The sequence below is a fragment of the Choloepus didactylus genome, chromosome 1 (genome assembly GCF_015220235.1).
Source record: "Choloepus didactylus isolate mChoDid1 chromosome 1, mChoDid1.pri, whole genome shotgun sequence".
In the NCBI taxonomy this organism is placed as follows: domain Eukaryota; kingdom Metazoa; phylum Chordata; class Mammalia; order Pilosa; family Megalonychidae; genus Choloepus; species Choloepus didactylus.
The window spans coordinates 161,663,744-161,684,726 of NC_051307.1; positions in this window are offsets into that span (position 1 = coordinate 161,663,744).

Consider the following 20,983-nt stretch of genomic DNA (forward strand, 5'->3'; position numbering starts at 1 on the left):
TGAGAAGAACATGTGCTTTGAAGGATAAAAATACCTACTAGGCAGGGTTGTTTGGAGAATTAAACTAGACAACACAGTATTTAGCCATTGTAGACATCTAATAAATGTTAAAAGTGCTGATCTTCTTGTACCTTCTAGATATGTAGTCCTGCCCTGTCTGCATCCTGTATCATAAAGGAAGGCAGAAACGGACCTCCATAACATAGCCCTGAACTATGGGCAAGACACTATTTTTAATGAGTAATGAGGAAATTAATGTTAAAAATCGATGAAAATGCTCCAGTCCTCCAATTCGGTTTGGAAAACTATGTCTTCGCCTTCTTATTCACAGTCAGTAAGGTCAATAGCACGGGCCTTAGAGGTTGCATGGTGAGCTTCTGGGACCTGGGGAGAAACTTCACATCCCTGCTTATTTACTCAGTTCTGAAATTTTAGCTAGAGATATTTTCTTTTGGTTGAACAAGTTCCCCAACCCTGTCCAGGTGTATTTGTGCTGAAAAGGGGAGTGAGAGTGTAGTGTTCCCAGAATATAGTGCATATCCAGCCGAGGGGAGAATTTCCCACTCGGTACAATGTTCACCCTCACCAAAGCACACTCCAGGGTAACTAACTAGGAGAACATGCCTTTGGCCTCCCTCAGGCTGACATCCTTTAGGCCTACCACTATTTTTAGATTCTGGGCCTGCAGGCGAAGCCTACCTGCACCGCCATATTCACCATCTCGGGGGTGAGGATGTTCATCCACGCTGCCATTGATGTGTCTGCTGGTCTCACACATCAGGAACTATACATAGTAGAGGATCAATGTCAAGGTTTCTCACTTCTCTTTCTGCCTGACAAAGCTACAAAATGTGGCGACTCTGTTAAACCTCAGGATAAGAACAGCTGGAAGGTTTTGCTCCTGCAGGAGGAATACGGAGCAGATGGAGAATTAAAAGAAATTCAGTGTTGTTGGTAAAACGTGGAGAGAAAATCCCTCAGGGTTCTGCTTATTTTCAGCCTTGGTGACTGGGAGCTTCCGTCCCCACCCAAGGGCAGAGAAACCTCCCCAGCAACATCTCCACCTTGGGGACAGAGGTGGAAAAGAACGAGGGACTCAGGCATACATACTTGAAGATTTACAGAGAAATAAAAGAGAATGAGAGAGACAAAGAGGCTGACCCTTGTAAATTCTGTCCTGAATTTCCTAGACAAATTGGAAGCAAAAATACCAGTGTTAGGTGGACAGGAGCTGAGATGGCAGCTGTAGGGCTACCCCTGCCCCTGCCCCTGCCCCTCTGTGTTCTCGCACCACCCCCCCTCAAGCCCCACCCCCGCCCCTTGCTCCTTACCCAGAGAGGTGGAGTCTTCTCTGATGCAATCTTAGCCAAAGCAGAAGTAGCCCCTTGCTCTTTCTGACAAATGAATTTTTTTCAGCCCTGATTTAAGATGAAGTCAGGGCTCACTTCCTCAGAGGCTTGCGCTGTAAAGGCCAGGCCCCAGAGCTGTGCCATGCTGCGGGGCGGGGAGGGGGCGAGGTCCAGTGGGCTCATGCGGCAGGTGCCATTCCAAGGTCTGCCCTCCCTCCTGCCTGCGTGGGGCTCCTTTTCCACACCAGGTCCTCTCCCAGTCTCCTTCATTTTCCATGTTCACATTTTTGGAAAGTAAGAGCCCCGAAGACTTAATTAGGACCGTGTTGGGAGAACACATGGGCAGAGCTTGGTGGCTGGCTAAAGAAACCTTGCAAGCTCGGGGAGTGCGGGGCGTCTGAGCATTTAAACGGAAGAGAGCCTGGATGTGCAGAGAATCACCCCAGTGACAGTGGAAGCTGGGTCCGGGTTCTTCCTCAGACTCAACGCTGACATGTTTTTGCCTTAGAACATTTCACGTGCCCCTGCCCCTGCCCCTGCCCCATACGGCAGCCTATTTTACAGCAGCCTTTTGAGAATTAGGTTTAGTTATTCCAGAGAATTAAAACCCCAAATACCCGGAGGAGTTCTGCCGTGAGAACCGAGTGCCGTGGTGCAGGAAAAGCGCTTTGTGAGTTCTGAGGCAATAAGCAAGTGTGAACTCTGCCTCACAGAGGGGACCTGCAAGCTGAGGAGGGCCCCTAGACAGTACAGTCGCGACAAGGTTTGTGGGCAATGGCGGGGAAGCTGTTTGCTTTGAACTCTAAGCTCCTCTCATGCCAAGAGCACCAGAGCTTTTCTGTCAGTCACATCTGGGTCTTTATCTGGATTGGCCACTGTCTGCTATAGCTGTGTGACTTCCAACATGTTTCTTAACCTGTTTGGTCTCTAGCTCATGGCATTCTTATGAGGATTGAATGAGCAAATGTGATGCGTTAACACCATCCCTGACAGGAACACACTAATAAATTTTAACCCTTTTTTATTATCGTATTTATTCTCCTGTGACACCACATTGGGGCCTTGCTTTCTGCAGTTACACCAAGTAGATATTTGACAGGGATGGTGGAGCTGACGTTTCCTTGCCCCAGTCCCTTGACTTCAGTTTCTTCTCTGTAGAATGGAGATAAGGATTCCTGCCTGTCCACCTCACAGCCTCACTGCTCTGGGCACCAAAATGAAACCAAGAATGGGAAAGTGCTTTTGAGATATGTGATGATGCAAATTAATGCTTTGACATTTATTCAGCAGTGCATTTCCTAGGGTCACACTAATCTAATCACAGGTTCCAATTCTGTTTTACGGGTAATTACTTTACCTCTCTGTACTCCAGTTTTCTGTCTGCAAAATGGGGACAATAAAGACAAACATCTCATAGAGTTATTGCACAGATTAAAATGCAGGTCCAAAATGTTTAGAAGAGGGCCTGGCACATAGCAAACACTCAGTGAATAATAATAGTTTCTATTTTTCTTCCTTTATTACTATAGTGATTGTCATCATTGTTTTGCAATAACCATGGTTTTATTTTCTCTTTAGCGTCCCTTTTCCCAGAAGTCTTCTGTGCTCACACCTCACTGCCAGGTGTCCACCTCACCCAGCCCCTTATATAAAAATTAAATTGGGGAAAGCAACTTGGCTTCCCTTCCTCCCAGAGCAAATACCACTTTGTGATGGTTAAGTTCATATGGCTGGATTATGGTGTCCAGTTGTTTGGTCAAGCAAGCACTGGCTTGATTGTTGCAGTGAGGATATTCCATATATTTAAATCATTATTCAGTTGATTGCATCTATGGCTGATTACATCTACAATCAAAGGAGAGAATTCTCATCCAAACAGTTGAAGGCCTTAAAGGGAGAACTGCTGATGACAGAAGTCGGAAAGAAGAATTTCTGTTTCTACTTCAGCCAGCCAGCTTCTCTTGGGGAATTCATCAAAACCTTCATCAGAGTGCCCAACCTGTGGTCTGTCCTACAGAATTCACACTTGCCCATCCCCATGGCCATGTGAGCCAATTCCTATAATAAATCTCACATTTATTTACAGACATATCCAATATATCCTGCTGGTTCTGCTTCCCTGGAGAACCTTGAGTAATACACACTTTTTCCAGGGTGCTTTCCACACCACTCCTTATAAGCCAGGCTTTGTGGTTTTGGGTTTTAAAATCCAGATGTTATAATTCAAAGTCAGGGGATGTCTGTTTCCTGCTCATTTGGATTAATTTCCTGTGGTTAGGGTGCTAGATGGTCTTGTGTAGGTGGCATGAGGTGAGGGAAAGATTTCTTTTGCCAGGAAAATCAAGTGGGTGGTAATGCTGGAGGCGAGGGTATGCCCTCTGTCCAGGGCCAGTTCAGGCAGAAGTGCTGAAGAGTCAATAAGGAAAGCCGCAGATTCCAAAAAAGCCATGGACTCCAGCCTCAAGAGGCAGCTCTTATGAATTGGCAGAGGCAAATTCTGAGCTACCACAGATCTCACGTCAAAGAGCCGAAGGCACATCTCATAGGTTGTGAAGACTTAGGCAGTTTCCTGGGGTGTGGACAGGGAGTGGGTCCCTTACGTCAGGGCCAATCTAAGGGAGCTTGGAAATATCCCTGGACCCCAATTCAGGAGCCCTAAAGTAGGAGGTTGCAAAATGTTACATTAAGACTTGGACCTTACTTAGGCTTCTCATCTGTGGATCAGAGACTGCCAACCCTGCCTACCTCATGGGATTATTGGGACCAACTAATGAAGGGATGCAGTGAAAACACCTTGTAAGCCACAGAGCACTAATCAGGTTCTAATTGCCACCATTAGTAAAAGTAATGTTGATGCATTCAGGGGCCTGCCATGCCCCAGCAGAACCGATCATCATTATATCTCACAAAAACTTCTATTTTGCAACTATTTACTTGATGCCTGGCATCAAGTAAATGCACAATCCTAAGCACCGCAAGGTCAGGGACCTGGTCTGTTTTGCTCAGCACATTGCACCCAGCACCCAGCATGTAGTAGATGTGTACAAAGGCAGCCCTCAGGGAAGAATCATTGAGTGAATGAATTAATGAACAGGATACTTGCCTGACCCTTAACTAGCGTCCCATCCTGTGGAGAGATGACACATGGGAGTGGTCTGTGGGCTGGAAGGACCCCAAAGCTTCCTCAGCTCAGCTCCTGAGGAGGCCCACAGCAGAAGCTGAGCCCCAGAGGATGTTCAAGATGACATACACCCTGGGAAACCCTTGGCTTGGATGTGGGTGACACATCATTGACTGGGATGCTCACAAGTTGAGTGACAAAGGGCAAGAAAAGAAATGGTGCTGAGAGAACAGTCACAGGCAGTCTCAGAGAAGACTTAGGACATGGCTGCATTGGCACAAGTTGGGCTAGAGCCAGGCTGGGATGGGCCTGGCTGAGATACTGGTGAATGAGGCCATCAGCACCCTCTGCAGGGCTGCTTCTCAGGTCAGCAGCTGAGAAGCCCAGAGCCAGGCTCTCCAGCCTGAAAAATAGCCTGTCAGTGTTACTGGCCCAGCCTCACTTACAGATGAGGAAATCATAGGCCCAGAGAAAAAAAGTCCTCAGCAAGATAAAAACACTCAGTGGTACAGCTGCAGCTAATGCCCAGCTCTTGGCTCCTGGTCCAGAGCCTTTTCCTCTGCATAGAAAACATCACTGACTCCTCTGTTTTTGGAGTCATAACCACATGCCCATGCTGTATAGTCACCTGGGCCACTCGAGTGGGAAAGAATGCAATAGACATGGTCAGAGTTCAGTGCAGAGCTCAAGGACTGCTTGAAATAAAGCTAACCTGAAACATGAATAAGTGGGTGGTGAAAAATTTATTCAATGAAATTCTTCTGATGGAATGCACTGTTGTTTTTTTGAGGAATCTTTTGCTACAGGTCTGTTGGAGCCAGGCCTTCAGGAATAGTGTGTGCCTGGCTCGAAACAGGGGAAGGCTCTAAAGGGAGAGGAGAGAGCTGGGAGAAAAGGGATGAGCTGGAGCAGAGGCAGTCATGGAGTGGGCTGGGGGGCATTGAAAGCCAGATAATGTGTCCACGGGGGACAGCAAATTAGAAGAGGCCATGGCTTGGCACTGATGTAAGCCCTGCCTTACCCCCACAGTGAACCTTCAGTGAAGTGTGCACTGCTTGATATGCTTAGGGGGGAGTTGGGAGTAGTCTTTGTTAGCTCTCAAAGGGGAGTCTTACTTTGTGAGGTTGTAGAGACCACACAAGTGCCCATGTGCCCAGACATCTGCAGACAGGGTGAGGAGCTTTGGTCTCTCACAGACTGTGCAGCCGGGGTGGGTTTGGGCCAACCCCACCCAGATCTCCAAGGGGCAAGGAGGTTGTAGCTAACAGTTGGGTTGCATATTTTTATGATAGCAACCCATAAATGGTCTATAATTGCCATACAGCTGTCATTAAGAGCAACTTTGTCACAAACAAGTTATGTTATTGTTTCTTTTTTGTTATCCCACCTCTACACACAATTCAACGTAGCCCTCAGCATGCTCGCGGTGACTGATGGAAAGTCAGACAGGCACACAGACATGCTCCCATCCTGGTTCATCCTTGCACCCTGACCCTCACTAATTCCCTGTGCTCCTGGCCCCTGCCCTGGGCCTGGCCTGAAGCTCCCCTATCAAACCCCTCCTCTTGCCCAGTGCCAAGGCCTCTGCTCTCCTCTCTTCCTGCTCAGTCTTTCTGCTCCCTTCTGCATCCCCAAATTCCCCCTTGTTATGGTTTGTTAAGGCTGCCATCGTGCAAAAATACCAGAAATAGATTGGCTTTTACAAAGGGGGTTTATTTGGTTACAAATTTAGAGTTCTAAGGCCATAAAAGTGTCCAAACTAAGGCATCATCCATGGTGTCCAGAAAACCTGTCAGCTGGGAAGGCACTTGGCTGGAGGTTCTGCTGTTTCTTTGCTCTTGGGTTGCATTTCAAAATGGCTTTCTCCAAAACTTCTCTGAGTCTCTCTTAGCTTCTTCAGCTTCAGTGCACAGGCTCCTCTCTTAGCTTCTCCAGAGCAAACTCTGCGTAGCATGTCTTAGTGTAGCATCTCCAAACATCCTTCTGTTTGCATCTCCAAGCATCTCTAAATGTCAGCAAGCATCTCTTGGGGCATTTTTTGTCCCCCTGCTCTCTGTGTGAGCTCCTTTTAAAGGATCCCAGTAAACTAATCAAGAACTACCCTGAATGGGTGGGGTCAAATCTCCATGGAAACATTCAATCAAGAGGTCACACCCTAATCAGAAAGATAATAAATCTACCCCCAAAATATTGCATTAAAGAATATGGTTTTTGGGGGGACATAATATAGCCAAACTGGCCCACCCCTTTTTAGACTCTTTCCCACAGCCTACAATTCTATTGAGTTCTCAGCCTTAAAAAGCAATCCTTCTCTTGATGTTTCCAACCTAAAATTGTCCATACTTGTCTCTTATATTCCAATTCTGCATCTTGCACCATCCACGGGTCCTGACCAACATGGAGCCTTCCAGCTCCTCACCCCCAGCATGCACCCCACGATCTACCCCTACCCCACACACATATCCACCCCTCCCAAACATATATGATTAAGATTAAATCATTCATCTCTTCCCTAATTTTGTACATTCTTCCTCTCTATAGAAATAATTCTTGACTCTTCTTTTTCTACTCTTCCAATATTCCACCAGTCAACAAATCCTGTGCGTATTTGATAAATATTGTTGAATTGAATTGAAGTATTTATTTAAAAACCTTGTTCTAAGAGTCCAGAGTTCTGAGTTCCAGCTCAATGTCTGACACTGTGCAACTCTTCATGGATCTCAATTTGCCCATCTGTGAAATGGGGGTATGGGCTAGATGAACTTTAAAGACACTGGCAGGCACTGCCGGTTACCATTATCCATTATCCCTTTATTCCTTAATGGAAACCTGATTCTGTCCTGGGCAGTCACACACTCAGCCACAAATGTGGTTTCAGAGGCTCCCCTGGGCCAATTCTGACCTAAGAGTGGTATCGCTTCATCCTATAGGTCCTTCTGGCCCCAGAGCCATCACCAGCCATGGGAAGCAGCCAGTACCCTGTGCAAAAGATGCACAAGGAACATCTACCTGCTTGCTTGCCATCTCCCTGGGAATAGAGGGGCCTCGGCTTAGAGGCACAGAAGCTGGGAACCGAGCACACGCTGAGGTCCATTGGGTCCCAATTTCCATCTCCCTCAGAGACCCAGACATGTGCATGGCCGGGAGTTCCCTACCACTGCCATGGATTGCTACAAGAATCTCTGATGTTGAGCACAATCTGGGCCCACGTAGAAGTTTCTCCTACAGTCCTGGTCTCCCTTCTGGAACTAGAAGAACAAGGTATGAGACAGACCCTCAGATGAGTCTCCTGTCAGGGCAGGATGGCCTTCCAGACCCCACACCACACTGGCCACCCTGAAGCTTGACAAACAGATCTCAGCCCTCCATATCTGCATGCAGTAGGACTTCACTTCCCTCACAAGGCTATATCAGTAAGGATACCTTTCCTAAATGTGAGGGGACTCCCCAACACTTGGCCAAGTTTTCAGAGACAGGATGAGAATCTCCCAGCTCTATGGAAGGTTCCCTTGAGAAAGCTCTCTGCCCAAAGGCTATGGATGACCTTCTCCTCTGGTGTCCACACAAACTTAGGAACACTGGAATGCAGAACTTAGAAAGTACTGTTATGAGATGCCATCCAGACCAAGAATCCTCTCAGTTTTCCTTGGGGTGCATGGAGAAGAGCCTCCGTCTGGGGCTGGGCAAGTTGCCCAGCACAAAGGGCTCACGGGCAAAGACTGTTCAGAGCCTCTTCTGTCCAGCCAGCCACCAGCCCCGAAGATTCAGGCTTCCCAGCAGGACCTGAAGCTTCCCCCACTCCCTGGGTAGGGACCAGGATGCCCCATGGACCACCGGTCTGAGTCTCTCTCCAAAACAGGGGAAAAGTCCCCCTGGTACCATCTCTCAGAGGCAAAGTATTAATACCACTTTGTGCTGTTTCATCAGTGACTGTTTATCTAAACATTGCATTTTTGAGAAATGCAAAGCACCAGTCCAGGTGCCACAGCTCTTTCCTGCTTCAGACACTCAGAGGACCAGGTGAGCACCCAACTTTCAATTACTTAGCAACAGGAATCTGCTATGCAGACAAGTTGCCAAAGCTGTGGTTTCTCTCAGGATCTTCCCCCCATAAGGAAGTTAGGCTGAAGGAGGAATGGGAAAAGAAGCCGAGATTTGGTCATGGCCACAGAAGAGGCACCTTGAGTGGAGCTGGGAAAAGCCCTCCGGCGAGTGGGCTTCCAGCCCCAAGCAGCAGGCCTAATTGGGTGGAGAGGGTGGGGTGAACTCTCCTGCTCTCAGCAGAGCCTGTCAGAAACCAAGTAACCCATCGTGCAGGCTCTTCAACCACCCTTAAGCCAAGCCCACAGCTGGTGACTACAATGTGGTGGAGGCCACACCTTCTCTCCAGCCAAGCCTGCTGGAGACGCCCTCTGGGAACTGAGAGATGCTGACCACCCGAGGGCTGAGTCGCCATTCACAGACTCTCCACCAGAGGTCAGCTCTGGGTGAGGGCAGGGCTCTGCGTCTCCTCCTGGGGGCTCCACTGGCTCAGGGTCTCTAGCACTGAGGACTCTGGAAGGAGCAACCAGACAGGGAGAGGATGAGGTGCTCCCATGCCCCCTTTGGAGCTGCTGGGTCCTCCTTAAACCCCCCGAGGCCTGGGCACAGCTCTCAGGGGCAACATGCTCCAGCACCTTCCTCTGAGGTCAGAATGAGCTGGCCTCACACCCAGATGCCCAGAAGGCCCCACAGGTCCTGCAGACACCCAGTGAAGTGGGACCCCAGGGTGCAGTCAGAATCTGGGAAGTTGTGTCAGCGCCACCCCTGCAGCCCCTGAACATCTCTTCCAGCCTTCTCATGGTCTCCTTCTCCCAGACACACTGGGCAGTGAGGAAGGACTTTAAGCAGCTAAAAGCTTGCTTTTCCCTAGCTCAGAGTTACCACGGAAGTGAGGAGGGTAGATAGCCCTCTTTAAGAAAACAAAGATGAGTCAGGGGTCTGGGACTGGCCTCACCTGGCTCTTAGGAGAAAGTCCAATTTATAGAATACATAAAACCAGGACTGTCCTGGTCAGAGGCAGGTAAACAGACTCCCTATCTTCTGAGTCTCTCCTTAACCAGCTTCCCTCTCCATCCTCAGCTCACTGAGACACATTTTGGAGAACTGAGAGTCTCAAGAATATGGTTGGGAAATCTCCAAGCCAGGCCCCCTGAGGCTTTGAGCATCGCCGTGAGATCTGGGCAGACTCAGGGCAGTGCATGCTGAAGAAGGACCTCCTGTTGGGACAGGGGAAGGGGCTGGGGAGCAGGAAGAGACCCTCCTGGCACTGGAGCAGCCATTCTGTTGACAAGGTGAGCTGTGTAATCAACCAAAAGCCCGGACATCTCTGGCCTTCTGCATGGATTGCTATGGACTGAAATGGAAAGCTCAGGGTCTCTGAGTGAGAGCCACACTCCTCCCGTGGTTGTCCCAGGCCCAGTTCTAGTCCTCAGGGCATTGGAGGACAAGGAAGGGAGTCCCTGAGTCTAAGACACAATCTTGCTTGTCCAACCCAGCCCCACTCACCATCTATGTGTGGCACAAACAAGACAAGGCAGGCAGGAGTGTGCTCCGTCTCGGGAAGGGCCTTTCACCTGGCAAGTCCTTTTGGGCTTGGGGATGCTGTTTTGACCAATTTTCAGTAAATCCTGAAATTGTCATTAAGGTACTCCCTAAAAAGAGGAGTTAGATCTTATACAGCTGGGCAACCCACTTGCATACAACCCCCACCCCCCCCACACACAAACCTCACATATACACACGATATGCACACACACACACGTGTGTGACTTACACATGTTTGTGGCCCCCCTAGATGACCACATGCTGAGGCAGAACTGCAGAGTGGCCTGGAGAGCCCTATGGTGGTCAAGCTCTGTGTCCTTGGGTAAGATGCCCTACCTCTCTGTGCCTTTGTATTCTCATCTGTAAAAATGCATGTGTCAGAATCATCTACCTCCAAGGCTCACTATAAGGATGGAATGGGGAACTGGCCTGCAAAGTCCTAGCCTGAGCTCTGTGTCTGACCACTAAGCTGGTGGCTGCCCACGGACCCAGGATGACAGCTGAGTGAGGGGCTCTGGAAGGCAGGAGGTGCTGGCTCACCTCTAGGCGGTGGGCCCCTGGCCCTGGGGCCGTTGCTGCCCTTGTGCCCAGTTTTCCAACTCCTGGGGTCCATGGGGAACAAGGGTCCTCAGCCAGCTACGCGTCAGAAGGCCTGCAGCCCGTGGTCAGTCAGAGGGCCTGAGTTCGGGTACCTGCAGCCCCAGTGCTGCTTGCCTGGAAGGCCCAGGAGTCAGTGACAAGTCCCTGTGAAGAGAGGCACTGACGGTGGGGAGTCAATGAGGGGGAAAGAGAGCCGGGATAAATATAGAGAAAGAGGAACTGTAAATAGAGCGGTGACATATGCAAGAAGCACAAGTAGAGATGGTCTGTATATAGAGATCAGCTTAGGGAGGCCGTACAGAGAAAGACTGCCAGACTTTACTCTCAGACAGACAGACAGAAGGACCGTTCTCCGAGATCATGGCCTTGAGTAATTGCACACACTCAGCCACCCACAACTGAGGAAGGAGATAAAAAATGATGGAAACACAGATCCTTGTCCGCTGATGACCTTCGCACCCACTTCGTGCCTGGACTCCCAAAAGGCACTTCCCTCTCGGCAGCTGCGTTCCTGGTCACCGGGCCCACATCGTGCCCGGGCAGCGATGGGACCTGGCGGGGACGGGCGGGGAGGGGGGCAGAGCAGGTCACCAGCAAGCTGAGGCGGGAGGAGGAGGGGACGCCGCCACTTCAAAGGGCTCCATCCCCAGTGCGGCCACAGGCAATTACCAAGGCACCTTTGCCTGTCAGCCCTGAATTTTAATGTTATTAATGAGAACTCATGCAATTTTCTCCCTGAATAAGGTGCTTTTCTGCTATGGTTCCTCGGCCCGGGGAGGCTGTACCTCTCCCCTGGGTGGGGGCTGAATATTCTTTCTGTCTTCTTTCTATAGTTGTAATTAATTCTTTCCAAGGGGGATAAATGAACATGCTGTCTATGTATCTAATCATCTGCTATCCCTCTGGGAATTTGTATGTGAGAGATGCTGGCTGCCGTCCACCGTTAGGGAGCATGGGCTGAGCTGGGGAAAGGGGCAGGGCCACCCCCCAGGAGACAGAGCTGGAGAAATGAGACTGGAAGATGCCCAGCCCAAGTGACCCTCCTTCTTTAGACTTTGCCCCCTTGGTGGGGGGAACATCAGTCATGTCCTGGGCATACAGCCTGTGTGTGCTAGACACTTAGCCAGGCCCTGGGCTGGTTGCTGTGATGGTCACATTAGTCGTGACCTCTGCAAGGTGCTGTTTGGATGGGTCAGCTCACCTTAAAAAAGCTCCTCTTGTGGATTCTGTCTGGTTCCCTCCTACCTCTCTGAGCACTCTCCTTGGCCTCTCTTACTAATTACTCTTTCCTCCTGCCTTTTAAATGTTGGGGTTTCCAGGTGCCACCCCTGGCCCGCTTCTCTCCTCACTCCAGCACACTAACTTGGGAAGTGCACATGCAGGGCAGCCCCTGAGCTAGGCCCAGGAGGTGGAAGGACCATCCTTGCCCTCAAGGAGCTCATGGTCTTCTGGGAGAGTAGCCAGAAAACGCAAGGTGACAATGAAATCACCGTGCTCTGTGCTTGCAGAATACAAGAAGCGAGAAGGGGTCCAGCACCTTTTTCCTCATCCAGAAAATGGGGATTTTCGTAGAACCTTGGAGGGTTGTTGGATGATCGACTAACGGAAAGCACTTGAAACAGTGCCTGGGACAACGATAAGTGCTCAGTAAATTGATGATCAATATGACGATGCGTATCATGGCCTGCGTGGCTGGCGAGACCCAGTGGTCTCTAGCCTGGGCCTTCTGCTGCAATCACCAGGGAACATACCCAGCCCCTCAGCCCCAACACGGGCATCCAACAGGCACTTCAAATCTTGCAGGTACCAATGGAGCTCACCTCCCACAACATCACCTCCAGTGTGTCCCCCACAGGGATGGCACCCCCATTCACCAGTAGGTCCAGCCACCCCAGCTAGAACCTGGGAGCCACCTCACATACACCCACCTGACCACTATGTCCAGCAGGGTCAAGCTGAGGCTTGAAAAGTCCTGAAATAAAAGCATGGAAGGTTTTCTCTGGGGAATCAGTTGGTCTGTACACCTTTCCATTACCATGATAATGACACCAGCACTTCCGGGCAAGAGACAGTGTCAAGGCTGAGTGGGAAAGATAGGGCCAGAGGGTAGAGAGCTGGCTTCCAGGGAACCCCTTTCTTCCCTGGAACCTCCACAGGTGAGCTGGCCTCCCCCAGCCCCTTTGCCTGCACAGGGAGGCGGCAGTGCGGTTAGTGTCAATTTGGGAATGACAGGCCTCCCTACGTGGTGTGCAGACGTGGTGTGTGCTGTGGCTGGACCCCAACAACTCAGAGACTCAGAACAGCCCAGCCCCAGCCAGATCCTCCAAAAAGGAGGCAGGTCCACCCCTATCCCATGAGCTGCTGGGAGAGAAGATCAGGAGACTCCTCCTGCTGTGGGCAGCCCTACTCCAGAAGCTCCCAGGGTTAGGAGCAGGGAAAATGGTCTCCTTGGGGTCTTCCCTCCAAAAGTTGCCTACAGGGGCTGGAGCATTTATTAGCAGGGAGGGGAGAGGGGCCCTGGCTAAAACAGCAGGCCAGAGACCAAAGACAGTGGCTCCAACCCGCCATCCCGTACAGCCTTGGTCGACATCGGGCCTGCGCTCAGATAAAGACGCTCATGCCCAAAGGAGCTCCGAGGACATCACGCTTGGGAATACTGGCTGGGGATATGGTAATGGGGACTTAGTCCCCAGAGCACTGCAAGTTGTAGGGTCCAGGGACAGCAGCTGAGGCAAAGCAGGTGAAACTCTTAAGTACTATTCAGCTGAGCAGCGCCCTTGCTTAAAAGCACCTCCCTCCAACACCAAACTCAAGTTCCGCAGGGTTGGTGGCAAGAGCTTAATGAACCAGTGGAAAACTGGACCCACCCACAGGGTGCCACAACCTGTCAGCGTTTCAGGGGTCCCCACCCCTCTGCCAGCATGGCCCAGCTGCAGCTCCCAGGCGGGAGCTCTGTTCTGTCTGTTTGTCCTCCTCACCCCACACTTCTGTCTGCCCAGCCCTCCTAGTCTCTGGGTTCCAGCTGGCAATTGATTCTCTGCTTTCACTCGTTTCAGTTTATCACCCCACTTTATCTTCCTTGGGGCAGTTTTCCTTTCTGTGAACAATTTCTGTTGCTCTTCTGGCTAGGGAGAGGAAAAAAGGTGAAAGGAAAGCAAAGGGAGGGTCTGTCTGGCTTTCTAAACACTTCCCTAGTGGGAGATACTCTTTTCTTAAGATTTTGAGATGGTGATAGTATCCACTTAGATATTTGTGTTATCTTTTCCCCAACCACTCGAGTCCTGTTGAATCTCTTCCCTAACATCTCTCCTTCCCATTCCCCTCTCTCCATCCCCACCATCCCGCTTCAGGTTTCTACTCTCCTCGGGATCACTGCAGCAGCCAACAGCCTCCTAGCCCACCTCTCTGTACCAGTAATTCCCTCTCCAGCCCACCTCCCCAGCAAAAACCTGAGCATTTCATTTCCCTACTGCAATGACTCTCCAAATGTGGTTCCAGACCACCAGCATCAGCATCCTTTGGGAACTAGTTAGAAATGCACATTTGGGGGACACACCCCAGACCTACTGATTCAGATACTCTGGGGGCAGGGCCCAACACTTTGTATTTTAATAAACTCTCTACGTGTGCCAGTTTGGATGTATTATGTCCCCCAAAACGCCATTATCTTAGATGTAATCTTGTGTGAGCAGATGTATCAGTGTTAATTAGATCGTAATTCTTTGAGTGTTTCCATGGAGATGTGACCCACCCAACTGGGGGTGATGACTCTGATTAGATAATTTCCATGGAGGTGTGACCCCACCCATTCAGCATGGGCCTTGATTAGTTTACTGGAGCACTATATAAGCTCAGACAGGAGTGAGGTTGTTACAGCCAAGAGGGACACTTTGAAGAATGCACAGAAGCTGAGAGAGGAGCTGCAGATGAGAGACAGTTTGAAGACAGCCATTGAAAGCAGACTCTTGCTCTGGAGAAGCTAAGAGAGGACAAATACCCCAAGAACAACTAGGAGTGACATTTTTGAGGAACTGCAGCCTAGAGAGGAACATCCTGGGAGAAAGACATTTTGAAACCAGAACTTTGGAGCAGATGCCAGCCACGTGCCTTCCCAGCTAACAGAGGTTTTCTGGACACCACTGGCCATCCTCCAGTGAAGGTACCCAATTGCTGATGTGTTACCTTGGACACTTTATGGCCTTAAGGCTGTAACTGTGTAACCAAATAAACCCCCTTTTATAAAAGCCAATCCATCTCTGGTGTCTTGCATTCTGGCAGTATTAGCAAACCAGAACACCAGGTGATTCCAATGCCTGCTAAATTTGAAAAGCACTGACTTATTTAAAAATCCTTCAGTGGCACCCATTGCCAGATCCAGAATTCTTAGCTTGGCCTACAGAACCTCTGAGACCTGCTCCTTGCCTACTTACTATCACCCCCTTCCCCTACACACCCCGCTTCACCTATGCCCAACTGCTATGGTTCCCTAAACAGGGGCTGTTTCAGTTGTCTGTCCCATGTTCCCTCATGTCAGGATGTCCTTCCCTCCTTTCTACTGAGCACCTTTGCCTCTCCATCTCCACTGCCCCTTGGCCCATGACTGGCCTACATCCCTACTATATTTATCTGTCAGCCCATTACTCTCTTTCCCTAAACTATGAGCTTTCTGAGGACAGGGCCGTGTGTTTGCACCTTTGTACCCCACTGAATATGTAGCACATACATAGCACCTGATTCAAAGCTGTGATGCACGCACTGTCCCTGGGATCATCACCAGATCCCCAGACACATGCCAGGACACAGGGGTGGGTCATTTTACTACATTGTCTCATCTTCTACTGGGGAAACAGAGCCAGAGGGGTGATTGGGCCCTTCAAGAATCACGGCAAGTTCACAGACGCTCTCCTGGGCCACGCCCTTGACACACATTCCAGGGGCACCAAGAGTGTGATGGAAAGACATGGACTTGGAGTCCCATGAGCTGTGTCTGAATCCTGGCTCTGCCACTCTCTAGCACTGTAACCTCAGGAAAAGCTCCAAAACTCAGTTTTCTCATCTCTAAAGTAGGGATTTTTAAAAAATTATTATTAAATATCTCAGGGTTTTTGCATTAAATTTAGGTAAGTATATGTCTTCTTTTGGGTCTCCCTGAAAGCGGAGCCTGAGACCAGGACTTGGGTACAGGTGATTTATTTAGGAAGCGAATCTGGGAAGCAGGAGGGAAGATCTGGAGAGAGCAAGTCAGGAAAGACGAAACACCAATAGAGCTATTGCTGTAGGTAACAGGGGGCTCCATTCTGCAGGGATCTCTACGAAGCACCCAGAAGGCCTCCCTCTCCCAGAACTGTCCATCCAAAGGACAGGAAGCTGGGTCATTTATCCACAGCTCCCAGCTCCCATTGATTCGGGGCTACCACGGCCATTAACTTTCCCAGGCTTCTGGACTACATCTCTGAGCTGCTGTTGTTTGCAGGTGCGTGAGTTCCTAAGGCTTCAGGGAGGGCCCGAGGCAGGGAAGCAGTGATGTTCAAGGTACAACTTGAGGTGAGGTGGGACTGTCAGCTTGAGTCCAAGCTCATGTGGAATTTTCCACCACAGCTGCGGCTGTAATCAGAGGTGAGCCGAGGCCATGTGAAATGGGGACCTAAAAGTGTCTGCTACAGTCTGTGAACACGCACTCCCATAGAATGTGTGATCACCTCTCATGTGACCCTAATTTCTCTGAATTGAGATTCCTGTTTAATTGTCTGTCCTCCACTTGACAGTGATTTCCACGAGGGCAGGGACAATGTCTGGCTTGTTCCTCACTGTATCCCCAATGCCTAATAGGGTGCACTGCCCAAAGGACAACTTCATATTGGCTGAAGGACTGGATGAATGAAAGTATCTCTCAAGACAATCAACCATAGCACTACTCAGACTTTCTAAGTTGAAGGAGAGAATATACTATTTTCTGATCAGGTTGCAGAAAACCATTCAAGATAAGGGGATTGCAATTTGTTTTCCATTCAAGATGGGGTAACAGAGACCAGATTTACTCTCAGACCTGAAATGAAAAGCCCAGACAAAATATATGGTCACTGGGCATCAGACAACAAAGAGGAGTTATCCTCGAGAGTCAGGACACAGATAAGGAGAGCCCTACAACTGACCCAATTTACTGCTTAGAGAAAGTTTCCAGGCAGTCACAGGAAGAGGGGTTCAGAGGGATGATAAAGAGCACAAGTAAAGTTTTTGGGGTGATGAATATGTTCGCTGTCTTGATTTGGTAATGATTTCACTGCTGTACACATATGTCAAAACTCATCAGATTATAGACTTTAATTGTGCCACTTACTGTATGTAATTATAGCACAATAAAATTGCTTAAACAAAAAAGACAAGGGGATTGGTAAATCTGTCCAGGTTAACAGGATAATCTACATTAGAAAAACACATGCAGAAACTTGCTAAAGGGAGTACGAGAATGCAATATCTTTCTGGTGAGATCCTTATCTCGCTGCTTATATGCAATATGGTAAATAATCTTGGTCTGAAATTTGGATCCGGTTTCCAGTGGAAGTTCAGAATTTTGTCAGCAGGCTCACAGAATCTGAAACACGTGAGTTCCACATTAGTCTCTCTCCCATCCAGACCAGAGGCAGTTGCCATGGGAGGGCATATCCAGCTCACACACCACATGCCAGGCCTTTCTCCTCTGTTGGCTTCAACCTTGCTCTGCACATTCCAGTGGTTTCTCTAGAGAAGCCATATGAGGCTCTTTTCCACAGCTTCCCTATCATGCCTGGATCGTTGTCACCACCTTTCTGAGATCTCTATCCCTTTAGTGCCCTCTGCACCTGCCCACCACCCTATTCACGGGCCACTTAGGCTGCCCATTGGAAGGTCAGTGCCACCCACTTCTCCATGACCAGTCACTCCCTTCCTTTCCAGACTCTACTCGGGGGAAGGATAAAGAGGGGACCCACTGCCGAGTGCCTTGAAACCCAAGTGGAATGGATGCCCCCAGTTTACCACCCCTTACCCCAGTGGAATAGTGCGAGTCCTTAAGGACACAATTCTTTCAGTTTGATCTTATTATCACCTCCTTGCAAGTATCTAAAGGTGTCCCTAAGGGACTATATTGAGGTATGTTCAAATATAGTCTAATACTCCCCTCTCTTCAAGACCCAATGGCTAGTCGGGCAATTGTGTCAAACTCTGTTTTAATACAGCCTTTCTTTTTTAATTTTTGGGATCCTATTATCCCTCTTGACAATCTTTCATCAGTTTGGACAACAAACACTTCTCTCCCCAATCTACGGTCAAGCTATATATAACTGAGTCTCAACTGTGGACAGGGCTTTAGTGATTTCTCACTGGGATTCTGAGCCAGTGAAAGGCAGTGCATGTGGCTGACTGGCGTGGGGTGAACATCATTCTCCATCGGGACCCACAGGTATAGGTTAGTAGGTCAGCGTGGTCTGCATAGAGCTTTGCAAAGAATACCATGACTTCCAGGCACTGTCCTCTAAACTAATACTTTTTGGTGGTGGTGGTTGGGGGGGGGGGGGTCGGTGATTTACAATGGGAGGTAAGGTTGTAAATTGCAGAGGCTTATCTTAGAATGTAGAACCATTCTACATTTCCCTTTCTCCTGAGAAAGGGAAAGTTTGGGAGGACCTTGTTCCAACAGGGGAAGTAGACTTAGCCAGATTCCTTTAGGAGCAGATGTGCTCACCTTTCTAGCTGGTTGTCAAGAATGAATAGAGGAAGATAACTAGTCTCATGTGATGGATGGAATCCTGCTACAAACTGCTGCATCTTATGATATTTCAGATGGGACATGAACCTCTCGTCAAGACCCAAGTTCAATCCAGTGGCTCAGTGAAGTAGGCCTAGTAGGGTCCTCTGCTCATAACGTGGAGTGAAATTTCCAGGAGCTCCAATATCTCCTATCTGTTCACACAGCCTGGTCTGAATCCCCACTCCTCACCTGGATCCCTGCAGCCAGGTCTCTGGCTTTAGCCGTGAGCCCTCCCAAAACAGCTTTTTCCTCTCTGTTGCCAGTGAGGAACATTGTTATTGCCCTTCTCAAGGACAACTACTGGCTCCTTGCTGCCGGGTAGAGGAAATGCACCATCCTCACCCTTTCCCCTCCCAGACTCCTCTCCTGGTGTACCTCAGCCATCCAGCTCCAGCATCCTGCCACTCCGGACTTGTCAACCTCCACCAGACACACCAGGCCATCTCTATCTCTGGGTGTTGATGGGAAAGGACCAGAGGAGAGGGAGAAGGTGGAGATATGAGAGAGGAAGAATGGCTGATGGAAAAAGCACCAAGAGTTGATGACAGCTGAGAGAATGGAGGAGAGAGGATCAGTAACTGGCTCATCAAAGAGAGGGGCTGCCTATTCCTGTGAATGAGCATCCTCTGGGTGAGAGGTGAGAGGATAGAAGTTGAAGGAGCTCATGCCTTAAGCCTGTTATCTAAATTAAGTGGGAAATGGGATCAAGTTAAAACTACTCCAACAGGCTATATCCCTTTGGAACACACATTCACACATGAAAGTGGCACACACGTGCCTACACACAGTACACACGCACATGCACTCATGCACACTTGCACACACACAAGCTCATGCATGCACACACACACACCCTTGGAACTCTCCACAGCTGTTGCTCACTGTCCCCGACTCCTCTCCAGAGTGTTGGGCTTGTCTTGCTCCATTTGGGTGTGAACCTCCCTTGGGCAGAAACAGGTTTCCTGAGGATCCCCCCAGAGGAGCTGTGGCGGCAGCGAGGCTCAGCCCACAAGGGTCTCTCAGCAAACACCTGGCAGAATGGAACAAACCAACCCAGAAACAGACACAAATACCCATAAGTATTTAGTTATGATAAAGTCTGCATTTCAGAACAACAGAGGAAACAATGGCCTGTTTAATAAACAGTCCTGAGACAATTAGAAAAAAGAAACTCATGTCACACACCAAAATATATCCAGATGGGTTTAATGGAAACACAAACTATTATATAACTGTGGAAAAACCAGGCAAATATTTAAATAGTCATTTGGTGAAGGCTTTCTCAGCATGAAGCGAAGGTAGAAACCACAAAGGAAATGATTGTTAGATTTGACAATGTAAAAACAATTGCAATTCCCGTTTTACAGAGAAAGAAGCTGAAGCCTAGAAAGACCAAACAGGCAGGAAGTGTGGATGACAGCCAACACATACCTGACATACATTTTTCTGAAAGGAGGTGACATTAGATCAGAGCCACAATTCAGAGGTTCAGAGGCCAGAAGGGCAAAAAAGGAAGCAAGAGAAAATGGCCATGTGTGGGAGTGTGAGCAAGAGACACCCGGAAAAGCCCCAGCAAAAGGGGATAGCACCTCTTACCCCCACCCACCCCAACTCCCACTTCCACTCCACCCCAACATCGGGAAACTGAGGCTGGGCGAGAATGTGCTTCCTTTATCAGGTCTTCAGAGGCTCAAGAACTGTGTGTAAAACCTCGTGTTTTTTAATTTTTACAGCCAGAAAATAAACAACACAGTCTCCCAGCTGAGCTGGGACTTGAGTTCTCTGGGTTACAAAAAAAGAAAGTCTCGGCCCTGCTGCCTGGATGAGCTGGAGGTGCAGAGGGGTGAAGGAGGGCAGGGAGGGGCAGACATAGAGACCTCAAAAAACCGAGGGGAGACACAGGAGCACAGAGGCACCGCACACCACCAGTTGAGAGGGTTTTGATGTTATGAGAATTATAATAGGGAGCTGCCCCCCCACTTACCCTCCCTTATCCTTCCTGCCACCATTCTCCCCCAAATAGCAGGGAGGAGGAGGGGTCACTGAGTAACATCCAAACAGTAACCACCATGGGACATCGCCACGGGTCCTCCAAAAACAAGAAGAAAGGATCAAAATGTGCCGGGAAGAGGCTATCAAATATTAAAGTATCGGCGTTTCCCCTCCACTGCTGAGCCTCCTTTTCTCTGCGATGTGCCAGTTTGAACTTCTTCAAGGTGAGCCCTCATTGCTTTTGGGAAGGTGGCTTGGAGGCACCAGGGAGCAAAGGAGACCAGCTCTTGGTTTTGGTTCTAAATCAGTGTTTCTCAACTTTAATGTGCAAAAGAATAACCTGGGGATCATGTTAAAGGGAAGATTCTGGGTCAATAGGTCTGGGGTAAGACCTGAGGCTTTGCAATTCTTGCAAGCTCCCGGGAGGCATCCAGGCTGCTCGTCTGCAAACCACACTTCAAATAACAAGGATCTAAGATCCAGGTATAAGGAAGAAAAGAAAAGGAAGAATATGTGGCCTACCCCCACCTCCTATGATGCAATAGATAA